The following is a 16,593-nucleotide window of genomic DNA, read 5'->3' as shown; positions in this document are numbered from 1 at the left end:
CTCTGGCATCTGCTTCGGCCATCTCATCTGGTTCCGGCCTTCTTTGTGAGCAGCTCCTAACTCGCTCGACGGGGTATGATCGCTACTGTTGATAGGTTGATCAGAAAAGAATAAGTTCTAGGACTGAACAGAAAGAAAGTACTCTAACACTTTCTTCGCCATTCTTTTCTATGAGGAGCTCTATTTTGCTAATACAAATGTAATGCTACCTCCCTATGGTGATTCATAACTAGAAGAACTCGTTTGCACAACCGGACCTTATTAAAGGCCTCGGCCGTCTGATCGACTGAAAGATCTTATCTTGGGGTTCTAGTATGGGTCGTCGGCCCTTTCTCCTCCTCAGTAGGTGCAAACCCTGGTTTTGTAAATGATTATAACTGCCTTGGAGCTAGATAAGCAAACCTTCTTCTGTTTGAGTATGATGGATGTTACACCCACTGCCAGATACAAGCAAAAGCTTTCCAGCAAAGCTAGGAGTCAGAACGAACTCATGAAGCTATCCTTCTTCTTGGATCTCAAGATTCAAATGGAATTTTATCACCCCGGATTTTGGCTTTCATTTCCACTTTATACTTGAGTTAAGCAAGGCACCAGCATGGGAGAGAAGATAGCCCCTCGGGATCGCTTACTAGCCGGCCTGCTTGATTTATTTATGAGGTATCCAGATGGCACTGCACCGGCGAGGGAAAGGGAAGCTGATGAGAGGTAAGGGAAAAGTCCATTTAATGAATAGGTTCACTACAGACTGTACTATCTCTAGACCCCCTCTCTATACTCCCTCATAATATATGGATCCCCCGGATAATATTGATCCTCCAACAGCTGACATATCTTATCTAAACTCCCGGAAACCTGGGCATGGCTTTTTCGAACTTAGTTGATTTCGCAAGAAGCAACTTGAAAAGCACAAAGACTACATCTAAACAAACCTTACGTCTTCGTTCGGCTCATTCTTGCTTATCTCACCCTATTTCCTTACTTTAGCTTAGAAGTAGGCATATGGGAAGTTACACAAAGATGACTTATCGGTTGGCCTAAGCTTACTCGATTCCATTCTTTCCAATATCATATACGCCTAGTGAAATGCATCTATCTCCTCTCCTCCCCTTCTTTCTTTTTATCCATTTTATATACCTAGTCGAAGACTACTTCAGATTATAGGGCGGGCTTTTCTACCCATTGACCGGGACCGATCACTGTGTTTGACCGCTCTTGGTATTCAGACCTTGGACTTTTTCGCTAGGAGCTGATCCATTCTTTAAGAGCTCTATACATAAAGAGAAGGCGTATTCACTTAAAGGACTGTGAAATCTACCCTATGCCCCGAAAAGTCTAGGCACCTAAATAAAGTAAAGATGGGATCCCTGACCAATAGATTAAGCTATCCAATGAGTTAGGAACCTTTTTTCTTCCCCCTTCTCTTCTCCGCTTTGCTCTGTTACTCCTTTTGCAGATGGTTGGTCACCACTCTTAGGCTTTTTGTTCTCTGCTTGTGGTGGGTCTCCAATCTTGATCCGGTGCTGACTTAATAGGGAAACCTACCCAGAAAATGCCCCCTTTTCCGGTCCGGTTAACAAAGCCTGTAAACCAAGAGCGGAACGAAGAGCTAAAACGTCACCTTTACCCTTATCCTATTTCTTTCTTACTTGTAAACCAGACCGCGTCATTCCTTTTTTCTTTCTTTGGTAAGGAAGGGACGGCTATTCCCACAGGTTGATCTTGATAAAATGTGCAGCGGTAAGCAACTAATAATCTCGATGCAGGACTGCCGTTCCCATAGGTTCCTCCTCCAAAACCTTCTTAGGCGAAAAAGACTGGAAGGGCTTATTCCCACTGCTGATTACTGAGAACCTTCTACCGGGAAAGATTTCCTTCTATGCCTAGTGGTTTTTGAATTGGAAATGGGAAAGGCAGAGAGAATTTACTCAAATTCAACTATGTTATGTATACAATGATCGGGTTGCGTCTGGTATGATCGGGGTGCTTTATCTAAACTAGGCAGGATAACTTGGCTAACTTTCCTACTCTGATAGCATCTCTGAACGGCAGGTACCCTCAACCGCCGTAACGAAGGAATGAATCTATTAAGTGGGAAAGAGCCCTCGTGGCAGCTATATCCGCGAGGATTCCAAGTGTTCTAATTCATCTCGTTACAGACCCACATCAAACATGCAACTGCTTGTCGCATACTCCTGCTACTCCGACCTACGCTTCTCACATCGCATCCTTGGTCCTTAAACGACGGTATATTCTTTTTTCCGGGTTCTATGAGCGTAAATGGAGACACTTCCCCCTTCTTCGACATATGAATATGCCTCGCCTCGAAGATAAAGAAATCCTGAGTAAGGAGAGAGATTCTCCACACGAACGAACGACCCGTCAGGTTCGAACTGACTTAGGTTGGACCAGGACCCACCTATCTCCACCAAGAAGGAATCGCTTTGGTTACGCAGTTCAGTTGGCGATAAAAGCCATCCTAATCTGCGGGCCGGTAGGCCAGCCAACTAACTCTTCAAATGAAGAACTTATTTCCCCACACCTATCTCTATGAAACTTCCTTCATAGTTAGGAGAGGTTTTTTTTAGCTTTTTGTCTCTTTTACCGCAGGAAGTTCTCCAAAAGTATGAAAGGCCGGAGGGCTTTGTACCAACCATTCTAGTGTGGTTGGATTCTGTTCAACAGCCCAAGGACTTTCCGCACATTTTTGGTTCTTTCCACTGCTTGAAGTGATTGCGACAACTACGAAGAAACGACGAATCCCAACTACGGATATATAAGAACCGAAACTGCTCAGAGCATTCCATCCGGCGTAAGCATCTGGATAATCTGGAATGCGACGTGGCATACCCGAAAGCCCTAAGAAATGCATGGGAAAGAAGGTCAGATTAACCCCGAAAAAAGTGATCCAAAAATGGATTTGGCCTAAAGTTTCAGGATATGTCCGACCAAAGATTTTACCCACCCAATAGTAAAATCCAGCAAATAAAGCAAAAACGGCTCCCATAGAAAGTACATAATGGAAATGTGCAACCACATAATAAGTATCATGTAGAGCAATGTCTAGCCCAGAGTTTGCTAGAACTATTCCAGTGAGCCCTCCTATGGTGAACAAAAAGATGAACCCTACAGCAAATAACATGGGTGTTTTGTATTGTATCGAACCTCCCCACATGGTAGCGATCCAACTAAAGATTTTGATTCCTGTGGGCACAGCTATGATCATGGTAGCTGCGGTGAAGTAGGCACGCGTATCAACGTCTAAGCCCACAGTAAACATATGATGAGCCCAAACTAGAAATCCAAGAACACCTATACTTATCATGGCATAAACCATGCCTAGATACCCGAAGACCGGTTTTCTTGAAAAGGTCGATACGATATGACTAATAATACCAAATCCAGGCAGAATGAGAATATACACCTCTGGATGACCGAAGAACCAAAAGAGATGCTGGTATAATATTGGGTCTCCCCCTCCTGCAGGATCAAAAAAGGTTGTATTAAAGTTTCGATCGGTTAATAACATTGTAATTGCCCCCGCCAGTACCGGAAGTGATAATAAAAGTAGGAATGCTGTCACTAGAACGGACCACACAAAAAGTGGTAATCTATGCATAGTCATTCCAGGTCCACTCATGTTGAAGATAGTTGTTATAAAATTGATAGAACCTAAAATTGATGAAATACCTGATAGATGAAGACTAAAAATTGCTAAATCAACTGCTCCTCTAGAATGGCTGGTAATACCACTTAAGGGCGGATAGACTGTCCACCCAGTGTCTCTGCCCACTTCTACTAAGGCTGAGCTTAATAGGAGCAAGAGACTTGGTGGCAACAACCAGAATGATATATTATTTAATCGTGGAAATGCCATGTCAGGTGCACCTATCAAAATCGGAACAAACCAATTACCAAATCCACCTATCATCACCGGCATAACCATAAAAAGATCATTAAAAAAGCATGAGCCGTTATTAAAACATTATAAAGTTGATGATTCCCACCAAGAATTTGATCGCCGGGTCGGGCTAATTCCATACGAATCAGTACGGAGAAGCATGTGCCCATCACTCCTGCAATGGCACCGAAGATGAAATAGAGAGTCCCAATATCCTTGTGGTTAGTAGAGAAGAGCCATCGAACCATATTTGTCATTTTTATTTGAGAAATGAAAACTTTCCTTATCAAAGAGGGGCCGGGGGCTGGAAGAGAAAAGAAAGAGGGGCCCGCCCGGGGCTGGAAGAGAAAAGAATCAGAATTACTGAGCTACCCCGCTCTTTTTTTTCTAATTCCCTTCTAAGATCCTCCGACTTAGACAAGTCGAGAGCATGCTCGTGCTCAGCTCTTTCGAGACTTGCCTTGCTCTTGGGGATTTCTTCCCATCAGATCCTTTGTTCCACTTCCAGGCACCTCCTTGCGGAGCTTTCCGCCTCAAGGAGATCCCGGTTGTGGGAAACATCATCTCTAAAGAAAACAGATCCTCCCTCATTCTCCCGCAGATCTTGATAAGACGCTTGGAGAACAGTGAAAGAATCAGTTGCGTGAATATGGTCCAGATAGGAACGAAGCGCTTCATCGACCAAGTAGGGCTCAATTGGTAGATAAGGCCCTATTCTTTGATAAAGCGCCACAAATTCCTGAATGACATCTTGTCGCATACTAGACAGCTTTTCTTCCATTAGGAAGAGCTTAAGTCGTCTAGGTATGTCCTCCAGAGGGGTATTGTGATTAAGCTCGTTCTGAATGAACGTAACCCATCCAGGATCCTGCTCGTAAAGGCTCAGATAGAAGTTTAGCCCTGCTAAATGAACTAGAGCTTGGGGATCCTGAATCTCTGGAGGAAGAGTAATAATGAAGGAGGCTCCAAAAAGATTGCAAATTGGGAGAAGAATAATCGAAATAAAACGCACTATAAATAAAAATTGACAAATATAAAATAATAAAAAAATCGTATATATAAGGAAACTTAATACAAAAGTGCAAATAGAAAGCAGTAAACCTGCTAGTGGAGAATAGCCATCGAACCATATTTGTCATTTTTTCTTTGAGAAATGAAAACTTTCCTTATCAAAGAGGGGCCGGGGGGCTGGAAGAGAAGAACTTGAATACTAAACGCTGGAAGAGAAGAACCTTAATACTAAACCAAGTTTCGGGAACTTCTTGGTGACTTCATTGGTTCCGTTCCCCCAATTTGCAAAGGATGATTCCCATGAAGGTGATCTCGATCACCATTCTATGGTATTTTTGGATGCTTTTGAGAAGCTTTTCCTTTTACCTAATGCCGGCTACCGACAACTTAATTCATGCTATTACTAACACTTATAACTGAGCCGCACTTGCTTTCCAAAAGAAATTGAAACTATCATGCCTGAGACTAGCCAATAGAAGAAAGAGCCACAAGCAAGCCATAGCAGCATCCTTTTTCTTTGCTTTCTTCAACAATGCAAATTTACCTCACTCCTTGTCATAACTCAAATACAAATTCGAGTTCCAAATTGATATTTCCTCACGTAAGCAATAAAATGTGAAACCAATATTCATCATGAAACTTCAAACACTGATGATTGTGAGGTTCTGGAAGAGAGACGACGTAGGCTAAAAAAATTAAATAGAAAACCACCCCTTAAACTCATTTTCTCAACATTCTTTCCACATCAACTAGACAAGTGGAGAAAATCCAATAAGGGGAGGTCCCGGTGAATACAAATCAATTGGAAACCGAACCTCGCATTCATGTCTCTAACAAGGCTGTCTAAGCTAAGCGGCCATGGACCCATGGACCTGGGGAATCTGAACCATTAGGTAGAGTTTCAGCTGAAAGAAAACCAGGTCAATCTTCCGATCGCGAGTCTTTACAAGCTTGAAACAACTTAAGCACAGGCGGGAGTCGCCCCTTTTAAAGTCAGTATTTATGTAGCGTTGAACTAATGAGCGGATACCTAACCTTTGAAGGAGAAGAAAAGACAGATGTATCTTTCATTCATATCGATCAGATGTGCTTTGCTCAGGACTCCCATTTTACCATTGCTTAAGCCATATTACATAAAGCATAGTGAGTGATACGCAATGCTGGTACTGTTGGAAATATGCCCTAGAGGCAATAATAAAATGGTTATTATTGTATTTCCTTGTTCATGATAATTGTCTATTGTTCATGCTATAATTGTATTATCCGGAAACCGTAATACATGTGTGAATACATAGACCACAACAAGTCCCTAGTAAGCCTCTAGTTGACTAGCTCGTTGATCAATAGATGGTCATGGTTTCCTGACCATGGACATTGGATGTCATTGATAACGGGATCACATCATTAGGAGAATGATGTGATGGACAAGACCCAATCCTAAGCCTAGCACAAGATCATGTAGTTCGTATGCTAAAGCTTTTCTAATGTCAAGTATCATTTCCTTAGACCATGAGATTATGCAACTCCCGGATACCGTAGGAATGCTTTGGGTGTACCAAACGTCACAACATAACTGGGTGGCTATAAAGGTGCACTGCGGGTATCTCCGAAAGTGTCTGTTGGGTTGGCACGAATCGAGACTGGGATTTGTCACTCCGTGTAAACAGAGAGGTATCTCTGGGCCCACTCAGTAGGACATCATCATAATGTGCACAATGTGACCAAGGAGTTGATCACGGGATGATGTGTTACGGAACGAGTAAAGAGACTTGCCGTTAACGAGATTGCACAAGGTATCAGGATACCGACGATCGAATCTCGGGCAAGTACTATACCGGTAGACAAAGGGAATTGTATACGGGATTGACAGAATCCTTGACATCATGGTTCATCCGATGAGATCATCGTGGAACATGTGGGAGCCAACATGGGTATCCAGATCCCGCCGTTGGTTATTGACCAGAGAGATGTCTCGATCATGTCTACATTATTCCTAAGCCCGTAGGGTCTGCACACTTAAGGTTCGATGACGCTAGGGTTATAGGGAAAGTATGTACGCGGTTACCGAATGTTGTTTGGAGTCCCGGATGAGATCCCGGACGTCACGAGGAGTTCCGGAATGGTCCGGAGGTAAAGAATTATATATGGGAAGTCCCATTTTGGTCATCGGAAAAGTTTCGGGTGCTATCGGTAACGTACCAGGACCACCGGGAGTGTCCCGGGGGTCCACCAGGTGGGGCCACCAGCCCCAGAAGGCTGCGTGGGCCAAGTGTGGGAGGGGACCAGCCCCAGGTGGGCTGGTGCACCCCCCCCACCAAGGCCCAAGGCGCATGGAGAGTGGGAAGGGGGCAAACCCTAGGTCCAGATGGGCCTTAAGGCCCACCCTAGGGCGCCCCCCCGCTCCTCTCCCCTTTGGCCGCCACCCTAGATGGCATCTACGGCTGCCCACCCCCCTAGGGACAGAACCCTAGAAGGGGGCACAGCCCCTCCCCTCCCCCTATATATACTTGAGGTATTGGGGGCTGCCCAACACATGATTTGATCTCTCTCTTGGCGCAGCCCTACCTCTCTCCCTCCTCGTCTCTCGTAGTGCTTGGCGAAGCCCTGCTGGAGTCCCGCGCTCCTCCACCACCACCATGCTGTCGTGCTGCTGGTGGACGGAGTCTTCCCCAATCTCTCCTTCTCCCCTTGCTGGATCAAGGCGTGGGAGACGTCACCGCGCTGCACGTGTGTTGAACGCGGAGGCGCCGTTGTTCGGCACTTAGATCGGAATCAACCGTGATCTGAATCGCTACGAGTATGACTCCTTCATCCGCGTTCCTGTAACGCTTCCGCATCGCGATCTACAAGGGTATGTAGATGCACTCCCCTTCCCCTCGTTGCTAGATTACTCCATAGATTGATCTTGGTGATGCGTAGAAAATTTAAAATAATGCTACGATCCCCAACAGTGGCATCATGAGCTAGGTCTATGCGTAGATTCAATGCACGAGTAGAACGCAAAGTAGTTGTGGGCGATGATTTGTTCAATTTGCTTGTCGTTACTAGTCTTATCTTGATTCGGCGGCATTGTGGGATGAAGCGGTCCGGACCGACCTTACACGTACGCTTACGTGAGACTGGTTCCATCGACTGACATGCACTTGATGCATAAGGTGGTTGGCGGGTGTCTGTCTCTCCCACTTTAGTCTGATCGGATTCGATGAAAAGGGTCCTTATGAAGGGTAAATAGAAATTGGCATATCACCGTTGTGGTTTTGCGTAGGTAAGAAATGTTCTTGCTAGAAACCCATAGCAGCCGCGTAAAACATGCAACAACAATTAGAGGACGTCTAACTTGTTTTTGTAGGGTATGCTATGTGATGTGATATGGCCAAAAGGATGTGATGAATGATATATGTGATGTATGAGATTGATCATGTTCTTGTAATAGGAATCACGACTTGCATGTCGATGAGTATGACAACCGACAGGAGACATAGGAGTTGTCTTAATTTATTTATGACCTGTGTGTCAATGAAAATGCCATGTAATTACTTTACTTTATTGCTAACTGTTAGCCATAGTAGTAGAAGTAATAGTTGGTGAGGCAACTTCATGAAGACATGATGATGGAGATCATGATGATGGAGATCATGGTGTCATGCCGGTGACGAAGGTGATCATGTCGCGCCTCGAAGATGGAGATCAAAAGGCGCAAGATGATATTGGCCATATCATGTCACTTTATGATTTGCATGTGATGTTTGTCATGTTTACATCTTATTTGCTTAGAACGACGGTAGCATAAATAAGATGATCCCTCGCAATAATTTCAAGAAAGTGTTCCCCCTAACTGTGCACCGTTGCGAAGGTTCGTTGTTTCGAAGCACCACGTGATGATCGGGTGTGATAGATTCGAACGTTCGCATACAACGGGTGTAAGCCAGATTTACACATGCGAAACACTTAGGTTGACTTGATGAGCCTAGCATGTACATACATGGCCTCGGAACACAAGAGACCGAAAGGTCGAACATGAGTCGTATGGTAGATGCGATCAACATGAAGATGTTCACCGATGATGACTAGTCCGTCTCACGTGATGATCGGACACAGCCTAGTTGACTCGGATCATGTATCACTTAGATGACTAGAGGGATGTCTATCTAAGTGGGAGTTCATTAAATAATTTGATTAGATGAACTTAATTGTCATGAACATAGTCAAAAGGTCTTTGCAAATTATGTCGTAGCCCATGCTTTGGTTCTACTGTTTTAGATATGTTCCTAGAGAAAATTTAGTTGAGAGTTGACAGTAGCAATTATGCGGACTGGGTCCGTGAACTGAGGATTGTCATCATTGCTGCACAGAAGGGTCATGTCCTTAATGCACCGCTCAGTGTGTTGAACCTCGAGCATCATCTGTAGATGTTGGGAAACATCTAACATACACGCTTTGATGACTACGTGATAGTTTAGTGTGTAATGCTAACGGTTTAGAATTGTGGCACCAAAGACGGTTTTTGAAACGTCGCAGAACATATGAGATGTTCCAAAGACTGAAATTGGGATTTTAGACTAGTGCCCATGTCAAGAGGTATGAGACCTCTAACAAGTTTCTTGAGCCTACAAACTAAGGGAGAAAAGCTCAATCGTTGAGCATGTGCTCAGATTGTCTGAGTACTACAATCGCTTGAATTGAGTGGGAGTTAATCTTCCAGATGAGATAGTGATGATTCTCCATAGTCACTGCCACCAAGCTATTGGAGCTTCATGATGAACTATAACATATCAGGGATAGACATGATGATCCTTGAGCAACTCGCAATGTTTGACACCGCGAAAGTAGAAATCAAGTAGGAGCATCAATTATTGATGGTTAAACCACTAGTTTCAAGAAGGGCAAGGGAAAGAAGGGATACTTCATGAGACGGCAAATCAGTTACTGCTCTAGTGAAGAAACCCAAGGTTGAACCAAACCCGAGACTAAGTGCTTCTGTAATGAGGGGAACGGTCACTGAAGCAAAACTACCCTAGATACTTGGTAGATGAGAAGGCTGGCAAGTTCGACAGAAGTATTTTGGAAATACGTTATATTATTGTGTACTTTACTAGTACTCCTAGTAGCACCAGGGTATTAAAATACCGGTTCAGTTGCTAAGTGTTAGTAACTCGACATAAAAGGCTACGAAATAAATGGAGACTAGCTGAAGGTGATATGACGATATGTGTTGGAAGTGTTTCCAAGGTTGATGTGATCAATCATCGCATGCTCCCTCTACAATCGAGATTGGTGTTAAACCTAAATAATTGTTATTTGGTGTTTGGGCATAGACATGATTGGATTATGTTTATCGCAATACGGTTATTCATTTAAGGAGAACAATGGTTACTCTATTTGTTTGAATAATACCTTCAATGGTCTTGCACCTAAAATGAATGGTTTATTGAATCTCAATTGTAGTGATACACATGTTCATGCCAAAAGATATAAGATAATAATGATAGTACCACATACTTGTGGCACTGCCATTTGAGTCATGTTGGTATAAAACGCATGAAGAAGCTCCATGTTGATGGATCTTTGGACTCACTCGTTTTGAAAGGATTGAGACATGCGAACCATGTCTATTGGTAGATATGCATGAAGAAACTCCATACAGATGGATCGTTTGGACTCACTTGATTTTGAATCACTTGAGACATGCAAATCATACCACATGGGCAAGATGACTGAAATGCCTCGTTTTTTAGTAAGATGGAACAAGAAAGCAACTTTTTGGAAGTAATACATTTTGATGTGTGCAGTCCAATGAGTGCTGAGGCACGCGGTGGATATCGTTATGTTCTTACTTCACAGATGATTTGAGTAGATGCTGAGTATATTTACTTGATGAAACACAGGTCTGAATTATTGAAAGGTTCAAGTAATTTCAGAGTGAAGTTGAAGATCGTCGTGACAAGATGATAAAATATCTATGATATGATCATAGAGATGAATATCTGAGTTACGAGTTTGGCACACAATTAAGACATTGTGGAAATTGTTTCACAACTAATACCGCCTGGAACACCATAGTGTGATGGTGTGTCCGAACATCATAACTGCACCCTATTGGATATGGTGCATACCATGATGTCTCTTATCGAATTACCACTATCGTTTATGGGCTAGGCATTGGAGACAACCGCATTCACTTTAAATAGGGCACCACACAATTCCATTGAGATGACACCGTATGAACTATGGTTTAGAGAAACCTGAGTTGTTGTTTCTTAAAAGTTTGGGGCTGCGACGCTTATGTGAAAAAGTGTCAGGCTGATAAGCTCGAACCCAAAGCGGATAAATGCATCTTCATAGAATACCCAAAATAGTTGGGTATACCTCCTATTTCAGATCCGAAAGCAAACGTGATTGTTTCTAGAAACGGGTCCTTTCTCGAGGAAAAGTTTCTCTCAAAAGAACTGAGTGGGAGGATGATGGAGACTTGATGAGGTTATTGAACCGTCACTTCAACTAGTATGTAGCAGGGCACAGGAAGTTGTTCCTGTGGCACCTACACCAATTGAAGTGGAAGCTTATGATAGTGATCATGAAACTTCGGATCAAGTCACTACCAAACCTCATAGGTCGACAAGGATGCATACAACTTTAGAGTGGTACGTAATCCTGTCTTGGAAGTCATGTTGCTAGACAACAATAAACCTACGAGCTATGGAGAAGCGATGGTGGGACCGGATTCCGACGAATGGCTCGAGGCCATAAAATCCGAGAGAGGATCCATGTATAAAACAAAGTATAGAATTTGAAAGAACTACTTGATGGTCGTAAGGCTGTTGGGTGCAGATGGATTTTAAAAGGAAGACAGACAATGATGGTAAGTGTCACCATTAAGAAAGCTCGACTTGTCGTTAAGATGTTTCCCGACAAGTTCAAGGAGTTGACTATGATGAGACTTTCTCACTCGTAGCGATGCTAAGAGTTTGTTGCAATTATGTTAGCAGTTACTACATTATTTATGAAATCTTGCAAAAAGGATGTCAAAACATTGTTTCCTCGACGTTTTTCTTGAGGAAATGTTATGTGTGATACAACCAGAAGGTTTTGTCAATCCTGAAAGATGCTGACAAGTATGCAAAGCTCCAGCAATCCTTCTAAGGACTGGAGTAAGCATCTCGGAATTGGAATGTATGCTTTGATGAGATGATCAAAGATTTTGGGTTTATAAAAAGTTTATGAGAAACTTGTATTTCCAAAGGAGTGAGTGGGGGCACTATAGAATTTTTGATGAGTATATGTTGTTAACATATTGTTGATAAAAAGGATGTAGAATTTCTGGAAAGCATGCAAGGTTATTTGAAAAGTGTTTTTCGATGGAAAACCTGGATTAAGCTACTTGAACATTGAGCATCAAGATCTATAAGGATAGATAAAAAACGCTTAATAGTACTTTCAAATGAATACATACCGTGACAAGATTTTGAAGGAGTTCAAAATAGATCAGCAAAGAAGGAGTTCTTGGCTGTGTTACAAGGTGTGAGTATTGAGTAAGACTCAAGACCTGACCACGGCAGAAGAGAGAGAAAGGACGAAGGTCGTCCCCTATGCTTTAGACGTAGGCTCTATTGTATGCTATGCTGTGTACCGCACCTGAAGTGTGCCTTGCCATGAGTCAGTCAAGGGGTACAAGAGTGATCCAGGAATGGATCACATGACAGTGGTCGAACTTATCCTTAAGTAACTAGTGGACTAAGGAATTTTCTCGATTATGGAGGTGGTATAAGAGTTCGTCGTAAAGGGTTACGTCGATGCAAACTTTGACACTAATCCGGATGACTCTGAGGAGTAAACCGGATTCGTATAGTAGAGCAGTTATTTGGAATAGCTCCAAGTAGTGCATGGTAGCTGCATCTACAAGATGACATAGAGATTTGTAAAGCACACATGGATCTGAAAGGTTCTGACCCATTGACTGATAAACCTCTCTCACAAGCAAGATATGAACAAACCCCATGGGTGTTGGATTCATTACAATCACATAGTGATGTGAACTAGATTATTGACTCTAGTGCAAGTGGGAGACTATTGGAAATATGCCCTAGAGGCAATAATAAAATGGTTATTATTGTATTTCCTTGTTCATGATAATTGTCTATTGTTCATGCTATAATTGTATTATCCGGAAACCGTAATACATGTGTGAATACATAGACCACAACATGTCCCTAGTAAGCCTCTAGTTGACTAGCTCGTTGATCAATAGATGGTCATGGTTTCCTGACCATGGACATTGGATGTCATTGATAACAGGATCACATCATTAGGAGAATGATGTGATGGACAAGACCCAATCCTAAGCCTAGCACAAGATCGTGTAGTTCGTATGCTAAAGCTTTTCTAATGTCAAGTATCATTTCCTTAGACCATGAGATTATGCAACTCCCGGATACCGTAGGAATGCTTTGGGTGTACCAAATGTCACAACGTAACTGGATGGCTATAAAGGTGCACTGCGGGTATCTCTGAAAGTGTCTGTTGGGTTGCACGAATCGAGACTGGGATTTGTCACTCCGTGTAAACGGAGAGGTATCATCTCTGGGCCCACTCGGTAGGACATCATCATAATGTGCACAATGTGACCAAGGAGTTGATCACGGGATGATGTGTTACGGAACGAGTAAAGAGACTTGTCGGTAACGAGATTGAACAAGGTATCGGGATACCGACGATCGAATCTCGGGCAAGTACTATACCGGTAGACAAAGGGAATTGTATACGGGATTGATAGAATCCTTGACATCGTGGTTCATCCGATGAGATCATCGTGGAACATGTGGGAGCCAACATGGGTATCCAGATCCCGCTGTTGGTTATTGACCAGAGAGATGTCTTGGTCATGTCTGCATTATTCCCGAGCCCGTAGGGTCTACACACTTAAGGTTCGATGACGCTAGGGTTATAGGGAAAGTATGTACGCGGTTACCGAATGTTGTTCGGAGTCCTAGATGAGATACCGCGTCATGAGGAGTTCCGAAATGGTCCGGAGGTAAAGATTTATATATGGGAAGTATCGTTTTGGTCACCGGAAATGTTTCAGGTGCTATCGGTAACGTACCGGGACCACCGGGAGGGTCCCAGGGGTCCACCAGCCCCAGAATGCTGCGTGGGCCAAGTGTGGGAAGGGACCAGCCCCAGGTGGGCTGGTGCGCCCCCCCCACCAAGGCCCAAGGCGCATGGAGAGTGGGAAGGGGGCAAACCCTAGGTCCAGATGGGCCTTAAGGCCCACCCTAGGGCGCCCCCCTCTCCTCTCCCCTTTGGCCGCCACCCTAGATGGCATCTAGGGCTGCCGCCCCCCTAGGGAGGGAACCCTAGAAGGGGGCACAGCCCCTCCCCTCCCCCTATATATACTTGAGGTATTGGGGGCTTCCCAACACTTGATTTGATCTCTCTCTTGGCGCAGCCCTACCTCTCTCCCTCCTCGTCTCTCGTAGTGCTTGGCGAAGCCCTGCTGGAGTCCCGCGCTCCTCCACCACCACCACGCCGTCGTGCTGCTGCTGGACGGAGTCTTCCCCAACCTCTCCTTCTCCCCTTGCTGGATCAAGGCATGGGAGACGTCACCGGGCTGCATGTGTGTTGAACGCGCAGGCGCCGTTGTTCGGCGCTTAGATCGGAATCAACCGCGATCTGAATCGCTACGAGTACGACTCCTTCATCCGCGTTCCTGTAATGCTTCCGCATCGCGATCTACAAGGGTATGTAGATGCACTCCCCTTCCCCTCGTTGCTAGATTACTCCATAGATTGATCTTGGTGATGCGTAGAAAATTTAAAATAATGCTACGATCCCCAACAGGTACCACCATGTTTTTTCCTCACTCTGTGTAGCCACACTCATTTGTCCATTTCTACTTATTATTTATGTTAAATAGTATCCGTTGGTTGTAGAAGCACTGGCATTCAGGGATTGCAAAATCCATAATATCAAGAAGTTGTAGGAACCGAGCTAACTTTGATGCGGATAACGCGTTGTAGAAGAAAGTGGATCAACCAAAGTAGACCTTGATCGAAAGGCACCACAAGGCGAACCAATAGAGTGTGGTGTAAGCGGTGAAGCAGAATAGGAATTGGAACTGCTTGAATTAGAAAGGGCTTCCGCTACCGCGCTACCTCAGGAGCTCCGGAAACGGTATACTCGCTTCACTCATCTGTAATGGTATCCTTGAAAGCTAGATAAAGTGGGTTCTAGACAAAGTTCTCCTAAGCAGGGCGGAAGGAAAAACAAGAGCAGTATAGCTCTACATTACGCTTCGGCGGCCTCGTCTTACTCACTCACCTTCTACTAATCGGACCGTGACAAAACAACCAGCCCAGCAATAGGCAAGGACTGGTTGAAATCCCTTTCCGGATCCAGTCTATCCGTATCTGCTGTCCCTTCCGCTTTCTGTGTTGATGGAGCTCAGTCAGATAGTTCCGGTATTGTGAAGGAGGGCAACACATTGGGATCATCCAATCCCTTCTGATCGGTTGTCATATTGAATTACAAATTCTCGTATAGTAAGAGTTCCTTCGGTTTCCTACCTAGCACATTCTCTGTTATCTACGCCAATATTTGACCTGTGAGTAGAGTGTGGCTGGCTACATACGGGGGAACTCAACCTGCCTTTCGAAGGGTAGACCTTTACAGATGAGTGAAACGAGGTTTTAGGTATATAAGGAGACGACCCGCCAAGCGAGCCAGCCTGATACCGAATTTCATTGATAGGCCATGAAACATAGAGAATGGGAACTTGTTCGCACGTACCTCGACCGCAGGTCTGAGAATGACGAGTGTGCTTTCGCCCACAGCTTCTGTTGCTTAACCGGCTCGTGGTGTTTATGGTCCTGACCCGGTACAGCCGCTAATTCGGCGTTTGGTACTGTCACCATTTCTCGAAAGGGAAAAACATACTTAACAATTTGATTGGCAGGACCAAGGGATAGATCGATTGCAATATAAGTATCATACAAATAGAAATAGACATGAGTACATGAATAAGGAAACGCAAAAGACACAGAGTAGGGCTAGTCAGAAGCGTCCATGTAGACGCCAATGGGTAATCAGATCCATTCCACTCCACTTCTTCAGATAGCAGTCGGTCCTGGATCGTCCTCGCTTCCAAACTCCGTAAATGAATGAAACTCCTTCCCTGGTCCATTGCTCGGGTGTGATACAAATACTTCTTTGAAGTTGTAGGATGCGGGTCATCGATCTTCCTATCGGTCCAGAGGTTATGTGCCAGCTTGGGAAAGAAAAAGTAAGATTTGTTTGTCATATCACGATCGGAACTCACATGTAACTCTTCTTCTTGAGTAGGGGGAAAAGGACACATATCATGCGGTCATGCCTTGAACGCAGTAAATAAATTAATAAGCTTCAAATAATAGCTACGCGAGTCTCCAATATCGTCTTAAGCGTTGGTTTTCTTTGGTGGCATCGTAATGGATTGGTGGTTTCAAGAAGCTAGGGAGTAGTACGCAGATTTGAATCCTTTTTTCTATTTTACTACTTTTTTTGATCGACAAGGACGGCAAGAGGTTCTTTTCCCTAGTTCCTATATATCTAAAGCCTTACTGAGATGTTACGCAAGAACAAGAAGAAAGAGCCCGCCCCTGTTCTGTGGCGGATAGGCTGAGATGGAATTAGAGGGAGGAATGAACTTCAAC

General features: G+C 44.1%; 1 pseudogene; it reads right to left on the bottom strand.

The window, feature by feature from the left end:
- Window positions 1–4,274: 4,274 nt before the first annotated feature.
- Window positions 4,275–7,681, bottom strand: LOC123132180 (uncharacterized; annotated as a pseudogene).
- Between the last annotated feature and the right edge of the window lie 8,912 nt (window positions 7,682–16,593).

Source organism: Triticum aestivum, chromosome 6A (assembly GCF_018294505.1).
Source record: "Triticum aestivum cultivar Chinese Spring chromosome 6A, IWGSC CS RefSeq v2.1, whole genome shotgun sequence".
Classification (NCBI taxonomy): domain Eukaryota; kingdom Viridiplantae; phylum Streptophyta; class Magnoliopsida; order Poales; family Poaceae; genus Triticum; species Triticum aestivum.
The sequence above is the reverse complement of the archived record's forward strand: the minus strand, read 5'-3'. Positions and strand labels throughout refer to the sequence as shown.